This window comes from Elephas maximus, chromosome 13 (genome assembly GCF_024166365.1).
Source record: "Elephas maximus indicus isolate mEleMax1 chromosome 13, mEleMax1 primary haplotype, whole genome shotgun sequence".
NCBI classification, from domain to species: Eukaryota; Metazoa; Chordata; class Mammalia; order Proboscidea; family Elephantidae; genus Elephas; species Elephas maximus.
The window spans coordinates 40,409,648-40,425,834 of NC_064831.1; positions in this window are offsets into that span (position 1 = coordinate 40,409,648).

Below are 16,187 nucleotides of genomic sequence, written 5' to 3' on the forward strand. Positions count from 1 at the left end.
CAGAGTGAAATTCTGTGAAATATATCATTTTCCCATTTATTTTCCATTCATTCAAGAAACATGTAGTAGAAACCTACTGTGTGCCAGACTCTGTGCAGCACCCTGGAGATACAATGATAAATAAGCAGATCATGACTGAGTATGGCTTAGTCGGGAAGACATTCGTAAAGGAGGTTTCGGTGCCACACATTAGGTGCCATATTGTTATTGTTAGCTGTCATCGAGTCTGCTCTGACCCGTGGCAACCTTATGTTCAACAAAAGGAAACATTGCCCAGTCCTGTGCCATCTTCATGATTGTTTATATGTTCAAGTCCATTGTTAAGGCAACTGTGTATTTTGAGTGCCTTCCAAGGGAGGGGGCTCATCTTCCACTTATATATTGGACAATATTCTGTTGTGCTCTGTAGGGTTTTCACTGGCTGGTTTCAGAAGCAGATTGTCACACCTTTCTTCCTACTCTGTTTTAGTCTGGAACGTCCACTGAAACCTGTCCACTGTGGGTGAACCTGCTGGTATTTGAAACACTGGTGCCATGCTTTCCAGGCTTAATTGATGGCACAAATGAGGGGGTTTTCAGCTGTGCTTGGAGAGGTTACTCCTTCGAGGGTCTTATTTGATTCTATAACAACAGTTAAAATGCTGAAGACATCTAGTTGCAGTTTAAAACCTTTTTTGAATTTATACATACATACATGTGTACATGTGTGTGGAGAGACTGGTGAATTTCCCTAAGTGAACACACCCATGTAATGGGCCCCCATCAACAAGTAGAGCTTTAAAGCACCATGGAAGCCCCCCTGGTGCCCTCTTCCATTGCTATCCTTCTCCAAAGATAATGACTATTCTGACTTCTATAGTTTGGTTTTGCTTATACTTGAACTTTATATAAATGGAATCATAGAGAAGGTACCCTTTTATAGCTGGCCAATTTTCTCAGCATTATGCTTGTGAAATTCATCTGTGTTGTGTAGCAATGGTTCTTTTTTTTTTTTTTCCCTGTGATACATAGCATTCTATTACATGAATACACTACAATTTATTTACTCATTCTTGTGTGATGGGATTTGGGTTGTTTCCCGTGTCAGTCATTATAAATATCGTGTTCTATGAACATTCTAGTACTTGCCTTTTGAGGAACATATGTATTCACTTTCATTGGGTATATACCTAGGAGTGGGATTTCTGGATCATAAGGCATGCACCACTCTCATACATCCTGCCAACCAGTTTTCCAAAGTGATTTCTAGCAGGTTATATTACCCACAGCTACATACACAAGGAACCCTGATGGCATGGTGGTTAAGAGCTATGGCTATTAATCAAAAGGTTGGCAGTTTGAATCCACCAGCTACTCCCTGAAAACCCTATGGGGGCAGTTCTTCTCTGTCCTATAGGCTCGTTATGAGTTGGAATCAACTCAGTGGCAACGAGTTTGTTTGTTCTTTATGTACCCAAGTTCCATTTGCTTCACACCCTTACCAACGCTTGTCATTGTCTTTTTCACTTTTGCCGTTCTTGTAGATATATAGTGGTCCCTCATTGTAGTTTTATTTACGAAAGCTGAGTTTTTATTATTATAAAATCAGAGATGTGTTCCCATGGGCAACTATTCCGAATAGAAGCTGGAAATTTTTGAAAAGGAAAGGATTAAATGATTTAATCTGTGGTCCTGTAGAGCTCTGAGTACTGCAGTGTTGCTGCAACACTTTCAGAACTTTGAAGCGTCTCCCAAATTGTGCTTCTTCCATTCCCTCCTGCTTTTACCTCTTTGCTGGCTTCCCAGATACCAAAAGTAATAATAAGAAAACGAGTGAGAATGATAATAATAGCTAATACTTATTATGGGCTGGGATTTACTCAATGGCAATGGTATGTGCCAGGCACTCTTTCAAGTGCTATAAAGGTACTTATTCTTTTAAGCCGCACAACAATCCCATGAGTTAGATGGTGTTATTTTTTCCATTTTACAGATAGGAAGCATGAGGCACAGAGAAGATGAGTAACTCATCTAGATCACAAGTCATGGAGCTTGGGTTTGAACCCAGGTGGCTAGACTGCAGAACCCAAAGTCTTAATCATTATACTACCCTGTGCTAGTGGGGCTTGCAGTTTGCCCCTTTTCCCTCTAACATGTAGTTATGTTTTTCAGTAGAAGATTTAAGAAAGGTAGTTTCTTGGTACATATTCTCATCTAAAAAAATACCCCATCAATTACAGGGTATTTATTGAATGATACATGTCTAAAGCTATTGTTAGATACTATATGGTGTGTACAGGGTGAAAAGTTTAATAGAACCTGTAAGCCTTTTCCACCCATCACCTCATTTGATCTTCACACACGTTAACTGAGGAGAGAATTTAGGATAGAGAAATTAAGCGAGTTGCCATGTGTCAAATGGTTCATTAATGGCAGAATTGAGATTAGAGCCTCTATTTGGAATTTAGTGCACAGAGAAAAATTAGAGGACCAGGTGAAAAAATTCAAAGGGTAAAAATCTCTATAACGCAGGCCGAAAGTTCATCTAGGTTCTACACATGAAGGAATGAATCTATTAATTTTGTAAGTCAAAACCTTCTATGTTTATATTTTTATGCATTTGCCATAGCAAATTTTAATTGGTTTTCTCCCCAAGCTTCTGGTCTACTCCTTCTTTGGGCAGGGGGTGTGATTTTAATAATGACATCATAAAGGCCAAATTCAGTGCTTCAATTGCTAATAAAATTAAGTAAATAAAAACATTTGACTTAGTTCCTGACAATAACTCATAAGTGAATATAAATAGTGCAATCTTATCGTGTTGAGTTATAAAGCCTACTCTTTTAGACTAATTATCTAAAAAATCTAAAGAAGCACTTGTTTTTAGTGACATTTATGCCATCCGGTGGACAACACTGTACTTTTTCTAACACTTATTCACTAAAGAAAATAAACCTAACATCTGCGTGCCACCATGCAGGTAAATGTTGACTCTAAAAGGCATATTAAGTATTTCAGTGCCACCTAGCACGTAAGCACCTATGTCATACACTACTTCCAAACTGACATCTCAGTGTTGATGGAGAAACCAGGCCCAAAAGTAAAATGTGGAACTTGGTGATTACATCACAGTGATATTCTCCATTTCTTTGCAAGAACTGCTCTGAAATCAAGAAAACATACCTTCCCATACTTTCCCCACATTTTCCAAACTGCTCATTGACTTTTTTTTCAATTTGATAGGAGTCTTTCTTTGTCTCAACTACACAGGCTTTGCTCCCATAGGTTCCCAGGAGTCACTTATTCCTTTTTAAGATTTGAAATTCTCCTAGCGCATTAAAAAAAAAAAAAAAAAATACTGATTGCCATCCAATCTAATCTGACTCATAGCACCCCTCTAGGACAGGGTAGAACTGCCCCATACGGTTTCCAAGGAGTGGCTGGTGGATTTGAACTGCCAACCTTTTGGTTAGCAGCCAAACTCTTAACTGCTACACCACCAGGGCTCCTCTAGAGCATTAAAAAAAAAAGGTCATAAAATCATTCATGAAGGAATTGAATGGAATAGAACAGAACAGGATAGAACAGAACCGAATAGAAGACATACTGCATCATTTGTATTGGTTCTTGAAACTTATATTGCAGTGTTGTGTTCTGAGTCCTAATGCAAAGTATATTTCTTACTGTAGATTGCTGTCTTTGCCAGTTGTTTACCTGTTGTCTCTCAACCACAAATCCACCCCTTTGTATGCTGCTCTGTAATGTTGGAGCTGGGGTCTCATTTCCCAGATGGGTTCCTGTTAGGGTCTGCAGGTATGAGGTGCTAGAGGGAGATGGGAGAACGGGAGAAGGGGCTTCCTTCCTGTGCTTCTGCTTCCTTTAGCATGGCTCCAGCAGTGTCACTGGCCCCAGCCTCCAGCTTCTTTGAGACTTCCAGCAACAGAGGTTCCAGTGGAAGTCAGTGGCGCCCTTTCCTCAAAGGTATTGAGTGTCAGCTCCTCAGAGCCTCTCCTTCAAGCTGCTAGTTTCAGCAGCTTTTTATTCTCTTTCCCCTCCTCTAAGACATGGTCGCCAATTCATGTAGCTATTATCTCTAGATATCACCTTAGTGTGCCCTTTCTGTTCTTTTAGCCTTCCAACAACTGAGCAACCAACTCCTTGTTTTGTATCCCTCTGTTTGAAATATCTAACTTGGTCTCCATTTTCCTAACTAGATCCTGTCTGATACATGGTCAAAAAAAGTTTAAAAGCCATTGCTTTGGGGCATTAACTCATCGGTCTTACCTCATGCATACAGTGTCCATCTCAGAAGCCTGGGAGCATTTGTTACTGTTAGCTTCCCTCAAGTCAGCCCTGACTCATGGGGGCCCCATGCCCAATAGGATCAGACCATTGTGATCCATAAAGTTTTCATTGGCCGATTTTTGAAAGTAGACCAGCAGGCCTTTCTTCCTAGTCTGTCTTTGTCTGGAAGCTCCCCTGAAGCCTGTTCAGCATCGGATCCATGCACAGTCCTCCACTGACAGATGGGAATTGGCTGGGAATCAAATTCCTGAGTTCCCACGTGGAAGGCAAGAATTCTACTACTGAACCACACTTCCTTTCTTGGGAATGTTGGCAACTACTAAATACTGTTATAACAATGCTTGCCTCACTAGTGTTTGTTTTTTTTAAGTATAGTCTCTTGATCTCATAGTCATGGGGTATAAGAGCTTAACTTCTTTTTGTTAGTTGCCGTCAAATCATCTCCAAGTCATGGCAACCATGTGTACAACAGAATGAAATGTTACCCAGTCCTGTGCCACCTCCATGATCTTTGGTGTATTTGAGTCCATTGTTGTGGCTATTGAATAGTGCCTTCTAACCTAGGGGGCTCATCTTCAAGCACTATATTATAGAATATTCTGTTGTGATTCCTAAGGCTTTCATTGACCAATTTTCAGAAATAGATTGCTAGGCCTTTCTTCCTAGTCTGTCTTAGTCTTAAAGTTCCACTGAAATCTGTCCACCACGGGTGACCCTCCTGGCATTTGAAATACTAGTAGCATAGTTTCCAGCACCATAGCAACCTGGAAGCCATTATAGTATGACAAACTAAGAGATGGGTGGTGGAAGATCTTAACTAGAAAGTGCATGAACAGGAATTAGCCCAGCTTTCCTGAAACCTAGGTTATCCTAGCTGAAAGATGCAGTGCTGTGTTGGGAATTCGTGGTGTGTATAACCTTATAACATTGCTGTCGAGTTGACTCCCACTCACAGCCCTGGTGGTACAGTGGTTAAAGCAATCCACTGCTAACTGAAAGATTGGTGCTCCAAAACCAGCAGTGGCTCCATGGGAAAAAGATGTGGCAGTCTTCTTCCATAGAGATTTACAGCCTTGGAAACCCTATGGGGTTGCTATCAGAGCCCTGGTGGCATAGTGGTTAAGAGCTCAGGCTGCTAACCAAAATGTTGGCAGCTCAAATCCACCAGCTGCTCCTTGGAAACCCTATGGGGGAGTTCTACTCTGTCTTATAGGGTTGCTATGAGTCAGAATCAACTCGGCGGCAATTTTTTTTTTTTAAATAACTTTATACCCCTGACATAAAAAAAAAAAAGAAGACTAATTATTGTGATCCTTAAGGTTGTGTGTCAACTTGGCTGGGTCGTGAGTCTCAGTAATTTGACGGTTATGATGTGGTTTGGCAGTTGGATGATGATGTGATCGCTTCCATGATGAGATTTGATATAATGTGATCACCTCTAGGGTTCTGCTGTGAGTAGCCAGTCAGTTGAAAGGGAGTTTCATTGTGGGTGTGGCCTGCATTGAATATAAGTGGACTTTCTGGCAAGGATCGAAGGCTTTTGCTCACTCTGGATCCTGCAGCTGGCTCCTGTTCATCTGACCTCTGGTTCTTGGGACTTGAGCAAGGTGCTCATCTGCAGTCTTGCCTGCTTATCTTGGGATTCATTTGTTTTCGCAGCCTGTGAGTAAGAACCCTGCTGTCTGAACAGCTGATCTTGCGTTCATCAGCCTCTGAGGCTACGTGAATCAAGAGAAGCCTCCACCCTGACCCATGGACTTGAAATATTCCAACCTCTACAATTACATGAGCCATTTCCTTGATATAATTTTATATATATATATATATATATATATATATATATCCTTTACTGGTTTTGCTTCTCTAGAGAACCCAGCATAAAACAGTCATTTACGTTCAACCTGAGGAGGAGTTAATGTTTGGTTTTGCGAATTGAGGACACCAAGGGAGGTCTAACTTGATCTACTAAGGAGGTAAAATGAAGAGACAAGAAGAGGTCACAAACTGGTAGCCCATGGGTTCACATTTGGTTTGATATACACAATATATATATATTTTTTAATGTGAATTAGTTGTCAAGATATTTAAAAAAAAAAAATCATTTTTCCAGGATCTCTTGAGCAATTGGAAGCTCAAGGAATACTGGGTCCTCAGCCAAGAGGGCACCAAGTGCTTTAGATTGAGCATCGTTGTCCAGTTTGCCGTAGTCCCTGACAGTCCCTTACACTGACTTTTTTTCTTTCTTTAATTTTGCTTGCCTGGCTCCTGTAAGCATTTGAGTTTTGACTCTTGACCTAAAGGAAGTATCCTTGGGTGTAGGGACTGGGGACAATATAGCTGCAGAAGGGAGTGAAAAAATAGATAAAATAGAAGCAGACTGCTGGAATGAATGAGTGAGGAGAGAGAAAACAGCTGCTGAGTGGAAGGGAGTTTTGGGAATGCGTGAAGAAGGGTGAATGGGATATTGAGAAAGTTGGGCTATGTGATCTACTCCGATCTGCCATCTGTCTTCAAGAATGTCAATGAAACAATGTTAATGGGCTTTGTGTGTTTGTATGACAGTGCACCAATGGGCTAAGACTGACATAAAGACAGGTGGGACTACAGCAGAAATGGCTCAGGAAAACCCAGAAACATGCTGGTTACAGTAACATTTTCTGAGTTTTTAAAAAATATTTTTTATTAAGAAATAAGATTTTTGAAGTCTATAGCAACGATTATCTAAACATTCAGTACCTGGAAATTAATTCTAATTGATGAGGCCTGTTCACTTTAGTCAGTCAAAAATATTATTACAAAAATGACGTTTCTCAGCTATTGCTTGATGAGGCCACTCTATTTTCTTTTCACTAGCTATCCCATGGCTTTCAAACACTTTACAGAACCATTCGCCACTGGTCTCAAACTTTTCAATGTACATTAATTTATGAATAAATAAACTATATATATGTACAATATATATACCTACATGCAACTGTAGAATTATAAAACTGTATATAGTTGTAAAACTATATGCCATCTTTTATTTAAACATTTCTTACTGTTGAGTTGTCATGTGGCTCATAGGCTTTCAAAATATTTGTGTCAATTTCCTCAATCTTTAGCCAAAATTTTATATAATTAACTTAACCAAAATGGCCTTCTTGTTTCTTTCTTTTATGAGCTCTGCACTTTTCTAAAGGCCTAAGATAAATCTATCATGTTCTAGCCATCAAATAATCCTCTCTCTTGCTCAGAATTTTCTTCTGGTATCACTTTCTTTAAGAAGTCTAACCTCAAAAACATGATTCAAAACCACTCGTTACAGTATCACTGACAGATGATTGTTCTTTCCCAAATCATCCAAAGGAAAAGATTTCTTTTTTTTAAAGGGAGAAAAGTACACACATCTAGTGAAAACATTCTTCCTGAGTTTCCTTACAGTGCTAATACGTAGTAGGTATTTCATCAATATGACAACAGCAAGTCTGTGATTACTTACTACAACATCTAGATTGACAACTAAACTTCCCCCGTCTAAACTCTCACCATTTGTCTATTCTCAAGGTACTTTATTAATTCCAGAGGCAGTTTGTTGAAAGTAACAAAGGACCATGGCACTAATTCATTCCCCTTGCGGGGCAGAGGTAGAAGACTCCAGGAGCCAACTTGGAGCACTGGAATGTTGCAAATTGGTGCTGTTTCCTTTGAGACTACAGGTTTGAACTGAAAGATTTGCAGCATTGAATGGGATGTGTTTCTTTATGTTGGCAGGCAGCTCCACAGCATTTGTAGAGATGAAGGTGACCGTCTGTGCTGCATTTTCTTGCTTTTTACCTTCGAAGCTTAGCTCCAGAGGAAGAAAGCTGATGTCCTTGGTCTCTAGGAAGCCCCCTTTCCCATCTTTGTCAAGTTTTTAATTTTAATGTTAACTGCTATATGTCTTTTTGGTGCTTGACTCACTCATCACTTTCTAACTGTGCCCCAGTTTCTGATCTGTAAAATGAAGATAAAACGCTTCTCAGAATGTAAAAATCAAAAGATGCAAGACATATGTAAATGCTTAGAATCAAGGAAACATTAAGATTATGTGAGTCAACTTAGAGAATGGAAGGGTTTTTTTTTTTTTTTTAATTTGAACTCTATAAAAGCAAAATCATTCAGAATGGACAAATTCATAAAATGGAACGAGAACTTTATACTTTATTAAGCAATTAACTGAATCTTAATAATACATGCAACAAACTATAAATACTCTACAATATAAAATATGGTTCCATCTTACTCTCATTCTTATCCAGGTGCAACCAAATGAAATGCCTGCTCATTGACAAGATCCCATTCTCTTGATTTATCAGGCTGGTGAAATAATCTGCTTCATATAGCCTAAGCTTTCTTTTTGTATAAAATTTTTACTTACTTATATAATGCCTTTTTTAAGGAAAAAATTAATTAAGAGAATTCTCAATTTCTCTGTCCATAATTACTGAGCATTCATCACCTGTATTTCTAAAGATTTTTGCTTTTTTAGATAATATACTCTGCAAGCTGCCTACAGCTAGTTACCATACTTTCCTGTACCTCGTTCTAGCTCTGGTTATATTCTACAAAGAAGTGAGCAGCATGAAAGCAAGGTCCTTACCAGTTTGTTTCTTATGGTTTCCCATTACTTAGAACAGTGCCCGGCACCTAGTAAATATTTTTAAAGGCTGAATGAATGAAAAAACAATTGTGATAATAGCAATCATGTCACTGGATGTATGTCTTAATTTCCTATTGCTGCTACAACTAATTATCACAAACTTAATAGCTTAAAACAGTGTGAATTTATTTCTCATGTCAGAAGTCCGTAAAAGGTCTCACCAAGCTAAAATCAAGGTGTAGGCAGGCTGCATTCCTTTCTGGAAGCTCCTGAGGGGAGAATCTGTTTCTTTGCTCAATTAGGCTGCTGGCAGAATTCAGTTCCTTGCAGTTGTAAAATTAAGATCCATATTTCCTTGCTGAGGGCAGTTCCCAGCTTCTTGAAGCTGTCTGCATTTTTTGGGCTCGTAGCCTCTTCTTCCATGTTTGGCCAACAATGGCAGGTTAAGTCCCTTCATGCTTCAAATCTCTACTTCTTTTTCCATCATCTCATCTTTCTCTGACCTACTCTTTAGTCTTCCTCTTCTGCTTTTAAGAGCCCATATGGTTACACTGGGCCCACTCAGATAATCCAGGATAATCTCCCTGTTTTAAGATCACCTGATTAGGAAACTTCATTCTATTTATCTTATCTATCATTCTATCTGCAACCTTAATTCCCTTTTACCAGGTGACATAGCATATTCACATGTTACAGGGATTAGGGTCTGGACATCTTTGAGGAGCCATTATTCTTCTTACCACACTAGATTAAGAGCTTTTTATGATTATTCCATTAATATTCACAACTACCCTATAACCCACTGCTGTCGAGTTCATTCCGACTCATAGCGACCCTATAGGACAGAGTAGAACTGCCCCATAGAGTTTCCAAGGAGTGCCTGGTGGATTCGAACTGCTGACCTTTTGGTTAGCAGCCGCAGCACTTAACCGCTATGCTACCAGGGTTTCCAGCTACCCTATAAGGGAGATTATTATCATTCTTATTAGGTTGATGGTAACACAGAGGCCCAGAGAGATTAAATAATTTATTCCAGATTATCAAGTTAGTAACTGGCAGGCCAGGATTCCAAAAGGGTCTCTTCGAGTCAAAAGCACACATATGAAATGCAACCATATGGCTGTGCATATGACTATGATGGGAATGACAGTATCTAGGTTGTGCAGGGCACAGTATGTACAATTGTACATGGCAATCCTGACCACTAATGCATACAACCTCTGGTTTTTCCAGTGCTCTGGTGGTAGAAACTGTGATAGCTCTCTTCATCTTCTGGTCGGAATGAGGAACTTACAGACTGAGACTAACCTAAAAAGTCCTTTCAATTTCCTAAAAAGACATTGAACTCCAAAGTATTTTATGTTTATCACTGTCTCTTCATCTGTATTAACTTTATATGATTTACCAAGTCATAAACAAACAAACAAAAAAAAACCCAAATCCATTGCCATTGAGTCAATTCTGACTCATAGTAAACTTATAGGACAGAGTACAACTGCCCCATAGGGTTTCCAAGGAGTGCCTTGTGGATTTGAACTGCCAGTCTTTTGATTAACAGCTGAGGCTCTTAACCTCTATGGCACCAGGGTTTCCTACAGAGTTGTAGTAACTATTATTTAGGCTATAAACCAAACCAAACCCATTGTTGTTGAGTTAATTCCAACTCACAGCAACCCTATAGGACAGAGTAGAGCTGCCCCATAGGGTTTCCAAGGAGTGGCTGGTGGGTTTGAACCGCCGACCTTTTGGTTCGCAGCCAAGCTCTTAGCCACTTCACCACTAGGGCTCCATTTAGGCTAGACTTGCTGATAATTTAGGACATTATTCAATGGCTCAGCCATAATTTGGATGCATTATTTTTGTGAGACCTTCCTTCCTGATTGACCTGTATAATTCTACTCCAGTAGAGGTGCCTCCAGCTTATTTTAACCATGGCTTTTTCCATGGTAAAGTAAACAAAGATTAACTGAGCACATGTAAAATCCTAATACAAGCAGCTTCAGACTCATGTTGCTTACATATGTCTCTGTAGCTTACATATGTCTTTGATGTTAAACCTGGTGAACCAAATGAGTACTACGCATTAGGAAAAATTCTCATTCTTCATCCATTGTCTTATTTATTCCCTCCCTCCTTTCTTCCTGTTTGAATTATGTTCAAGAATTCTTACTCAAGTGCACTGTTACCAGAATTGATCATCAATGAGGAATGGAGGGAAATTTCAGAAGTATGGGAGTACTGGTCGGCACCAATCAACCAGAGAGCAGGAATATCTCAGGTACAATGTAAAAGCCCATTTTAGCAACATCTGAGATTGTTCAGTTCTAAAGCTCCACCAGTGAGAGAGTCAAGGCTGCTTTTCTTTCCTTGCACCCAAGCCTGTATTGGACCAGCTCCTTAGACTGGACTGAGCTGCAGTTGGAAGAAATCAGTGGACCCAGTAATGCAAGAGGGAGAGAAAGAAGAGGTGTGAGAAAAGGGGAAGTAACTTACTCCTACTGTGGAGAGTGAATCACAAAAATTAGACAATCATTTGCTAAAACAGGGATCTCCAAGTTGAGGGTGTTTGTCCTTCAGGGAATGTGCAAGGTAATCCATGGGATATGGGAACAGAGTATAAGAACTGCTACTTTTATTTATTTTAAAAAGATCTTTAAAATATTTTGGAATTCTTGATTCATATACATACATTGGAAACCCTGGTGGTGTAGTGGTTAAGAGCTACAGCTGCTAACCAAAAGGCTAGCAGTTCAAATCCACCAGGTGCTCCTTGGAAACACTATGGGGGCAGTTCTACTCTGTCCTATAGGGCCGCTATGAGTCGGAATCGACTTGACGGCAATGGGTTTGGTTTTGGTTTTTGGTTATACATACAGTAAGGGTACATACATATACAAAGCTTTTTTTTTATTATGGAAGTGAGGAATCAAGACAAATTTGGAAATGACTTTGCTAAAGCTCGGTTTTCATTCCCTTAAGTATTTTGTAGTATATTTCAATGAGGCAGACCTTTTTACTCTATGTTTCTTTGAGCCCTGGGAGCAGTGGAATAAGCACAGGAGCACAGAGGGAGTCAGAAAAAGCCAGGGTCTGCTAACTCATCCTTGTTCAGTTATACTACTTCTTTTTTTAAATTCTTTTGCATATTATCATTCTACATAATATTTATTTTGATAGGTGAATGGCATTGATTTAAAAACAGGCATATTTAGTATCATTAAACAGAGTACCCTGCCAGATTATCAGCCTAAGTATGTGTCTTTTTATACCTATGGGACAATGACAGAATGCATCCATTAAAAAGAATAAGGCAGAAGTTTCCTTTTGCCTAGAAAGTAGAGAGCTGAAAAGAATATAACTTCCACCTTCACAATGATAAAAAGCCAAATAAACTACAAAACTGCAATATCTCTTAAAGATGTCAGAGAACTGAGGTTGAGAGCCAATTAAAAAAACAAACAAACAAAAAAATTAGGTAGTCTAAAATATAAAGAAGAACACTTAACCAAGCCCCTGGAAAGAGAGGATGCCAGGATTATCTTACCTGTAGCAAAGCATGGAAGGAGATGTGACTAAGAAGAAATTAGCTAAAATTTTAATGAATTTCTAAAGGCCAACTGTGGGCTAGTATGGCAGTACTGTATGTAGTACCAGACACAAGGGGCGTTCACGTTCACTTGCCAGCTCTTTTCCTCAAACCTTCTCCAGGTGCCCAGCAGAAGGATTGGGAACAGAGCAGGGGATAAGAGAGAGCCTTTCTTGGTGGTCCAGATTTGGAGAAGGGGATTAGATTGGCCTTTACTGTGAAAGACAGGAAGCCCTGCACCCTTGCTTGAACCCTTGTAAGGGAGCAAAAGCCTTAGCCACTGCAGAAGGGGCAGCAAACCTGTCACCCCCAGTACACCCCATTTTTTCTGGAAGGAGATTAAAACAATAATAACAAATATACCCACTGGGGGGGATAGGAAACAATTTGAGCACAATATCTTATATCAACACTATTAGATACCTTCTACCTCCCACTGAAAATTGAGGGTAAAACACAAACATTGAGAAAAGTTCTCTGGCAACCTAGTTAGAAAAATTTGAAAGCTGTGATGCACTGAAAGTCATTATGGCAAAAACAAAACTCAAACTAGCCTCATTTCCTGATTAGATTGATTCAATTTCCCGTATTAATGGCCTAACAGAAGAAGCTTAGTGTTCATTTCCTGACATAAATACTATTTACCTCAGTCTTTGTTATTCTACCTAAGATGTCCTACATGCAATAAAAAATTATGAGCCGTACAAAAAAACAAGCAAAAACAAATTTCCCAAGACATGAAGAAATCAACAGAGCCAGACTCAGAGACGACCCATTGCTTGTAGCCATCAGACAGAGGCTTGAAATAATTACAATTCCTTTATTAAAGTTATCTAGTAGAAAAGGCAAACAATGTGCGAACAGATGAGGAATTCCAGCAGAAAGATGGAAACTATAAGAGAATCAAATGGAATGACTAAAAACAAAACACATGATATCAGTAATGAAGAATTCTTTGAATAGATTTTCAGTTCACTAGACTGAACACAGCAACAAAAATCATGGAACTTGAAAGTATGTCAGTAGAAATTACCCAAAAGAAAACACGACTAAAGTCAATGAGAAAATATTTGAAAATCATGCATGTGCTAAGTGACCTAGAGTATGTAAAGAACTCTCAGAGCTCAATAATAAGGAAACAACAACCTGGTTAAAAAAAAAAAAGAGCACAAGAGTTATTGTTGTTGTTAGTTGCCATTGAGTGAGTTGCCTGACTCATGGTGACCCCATGTGCATTGGAACAAAATGCCGCCTTCTTGTGATCCATAGGGTTTTCATTGATTGATTTTTTTCAAAAATAGATCACCAGTTTGTCTTAGTTGGAAGCTCTGCTGAAACCTGTTCAGCATCATGGCAACACACAAGCCTCCACTGACAGACCGGTGGAGGGTGTGCAGTAGGCGCACTGGCAGGGAGTCAAACTCAAGTCTCCAACATGGAAAGTGAGAATTCTACCACTGGACCATCACCACTTTCACCTTCAGAAGAGTTGTTATTGTGTGCCGTTGAGTCAATTTCGACTCATGGAGACCCTATGAGACAGAGTAGAACTGTCCCACAGGGTTTCTTAGTCTGTAAATCTTTACGAGAGCCGACTGCCAAGTTGTTTCTCTCACAGAGGGGCTGGTGGGTTCCAACCGCCAACCTTTCTGTTAGCAGCCAAGTGCTTAAACATTGCATCACCAGGGCTCCTTTGTCAAAAAAGTAGGCGCAGGGAAAAAGGTAGTATTCTAAAGGAGTATGAGGAAGCTTTTTGGAGTGATTGATATGTTCATTATTTTTATTGTGTTGATATTTTATGGATATATACAGGGTTTCGTTTTACTTGGATCCACAATCAAAGCCCATGGAAGCAGCAATCGAGAAATCAGAGATGTATCACACTGGGCAAATTCTGCTGCAAAAGACCTCTTTAACGCATTAAAAAGCAAAGATGTCACTTTGGGGACTAAGGTACCCTGACCCAAGCCATGGTATTTTCAATCTTTCATATGGATGTGGAAGCTTGAGAATGAATAAGGAAGACCAAAGAAGAATTGATGCCTTTGAATTATGGTATTGGTGAAGAATATTGAATATACCTTGGACTGCCAGAAGAATGAACAAATCTGTCTTGGAAGAATTACAGCCAGAAAACTCCTTAGAAGCAAGAGTGGGAAGACTTCATCTCACACAGTTTGTACATGATATCAGGAGGGAGCAGTCCTTGTAGAAGGACATCATGCCTGATAAAGTAGAAGGTCAGTGAAAAAAAGGAAGACTCTCAATGGGATGGATTGACACAGTGGCTGCAACAATGGGCTCAAGCATAACAACATCGTCTGGACTGTGCAGGAATGGACGGTGTTTCATTCTGTTGTACATAGGGTTGCCACGAGTTAGAACTGACTAGACAGCACCTAACAACAGTAACAACATATGTATGTCAGAACGTTATCAAATTATACACTTTAAATGTATGAATTTGTTTTATTAATTATACCTTAATAAAGCTGGTAAAACAGGGATAGCATAATATGGCATTATTATAATTTTTGCATTTAAAACATATACTTTTATGCTTGTATATCATAGGCTACATATGGAAGTATACACAAGAAAATTATTTTTAAAAAGTGGATAATTGAGGAAGTGAGGTAGAGGTGAGAGAATGGGAAAGGATGGAGATTTACTTTTCATTGAAAACATTTTTTGAGGCCTCAGATTATAGTTTAACATGGGTATTCATTATCCAGTTATTAAGTATATAAAAGTTGTTTCAATGCCTATCTAAGAGAAGTCAGAACTTTTTAGAACTTTTATAAAGTTATAATACCAGATGCCTCCGTATTTAACCAACTTTGGCCTACCCCATGGCAGGATTGCTATCATAAAATTTTATTTTAATATTATACCTTTATCTTTTTTTTTTTTTAATGTTATAAAAAAAAAATCTATGGGAAAAAATCACAAAAAAATAAACCTCTGTACCTGTTACAAGAATTGTTAAGGGCATTGTTAAACCCTTATGAATTGCATTTTTAAAACTAATAGCAATTCAAATAAGAAACCTAACAAAATAAAAAATAGTTGAGAATTTCAAAGAAACTTTGGAAAATTACTAAGAGATTTTAAAATATATTTTACAACTATATAAATTAGCACAATTTAGTACTACCACAAAAAATAAATATCAAGACTAGGGGTACAAAAATAAGGAGTCCAAGAGTGAATCCAAGTATATATAGGAATTTACTATTTATGAAAGTGACTTCAAATCACTGAGGAGGCTATATTGGCAAGTTAGAGGACAGAGACGGTGGTTACATATAGATATATAAATATGTATATATATTTATATATGTAAAATATGTAGGCTTTTACTTTATATGTAGTGGAAGGAGACTGTGGACTAACCTGTGTGATTATTCATTTTTGTTTGCTTCATGGCTCAGTTCTGAGAATGCAAATAATTGTTAGGATGACCAAAGTTAGTGAATAGCAACATTCTCTTCAAAGGATTTCCCTGACTTCCAGTAGACTGTAAACTCTGTGGACTACAAAACGTAAACTCCATGCAGGCAGGGAAAGGGTCTGCCTTTTAATTGTACCACTAGCATAGTAGCAGTGGAATACTATTGAATAATGAATGAATGCATAGAAATGATCTATCTTTTCTCTGTTTAGTTGTAGGCTTTCATCTGTATTTTTTTGTTT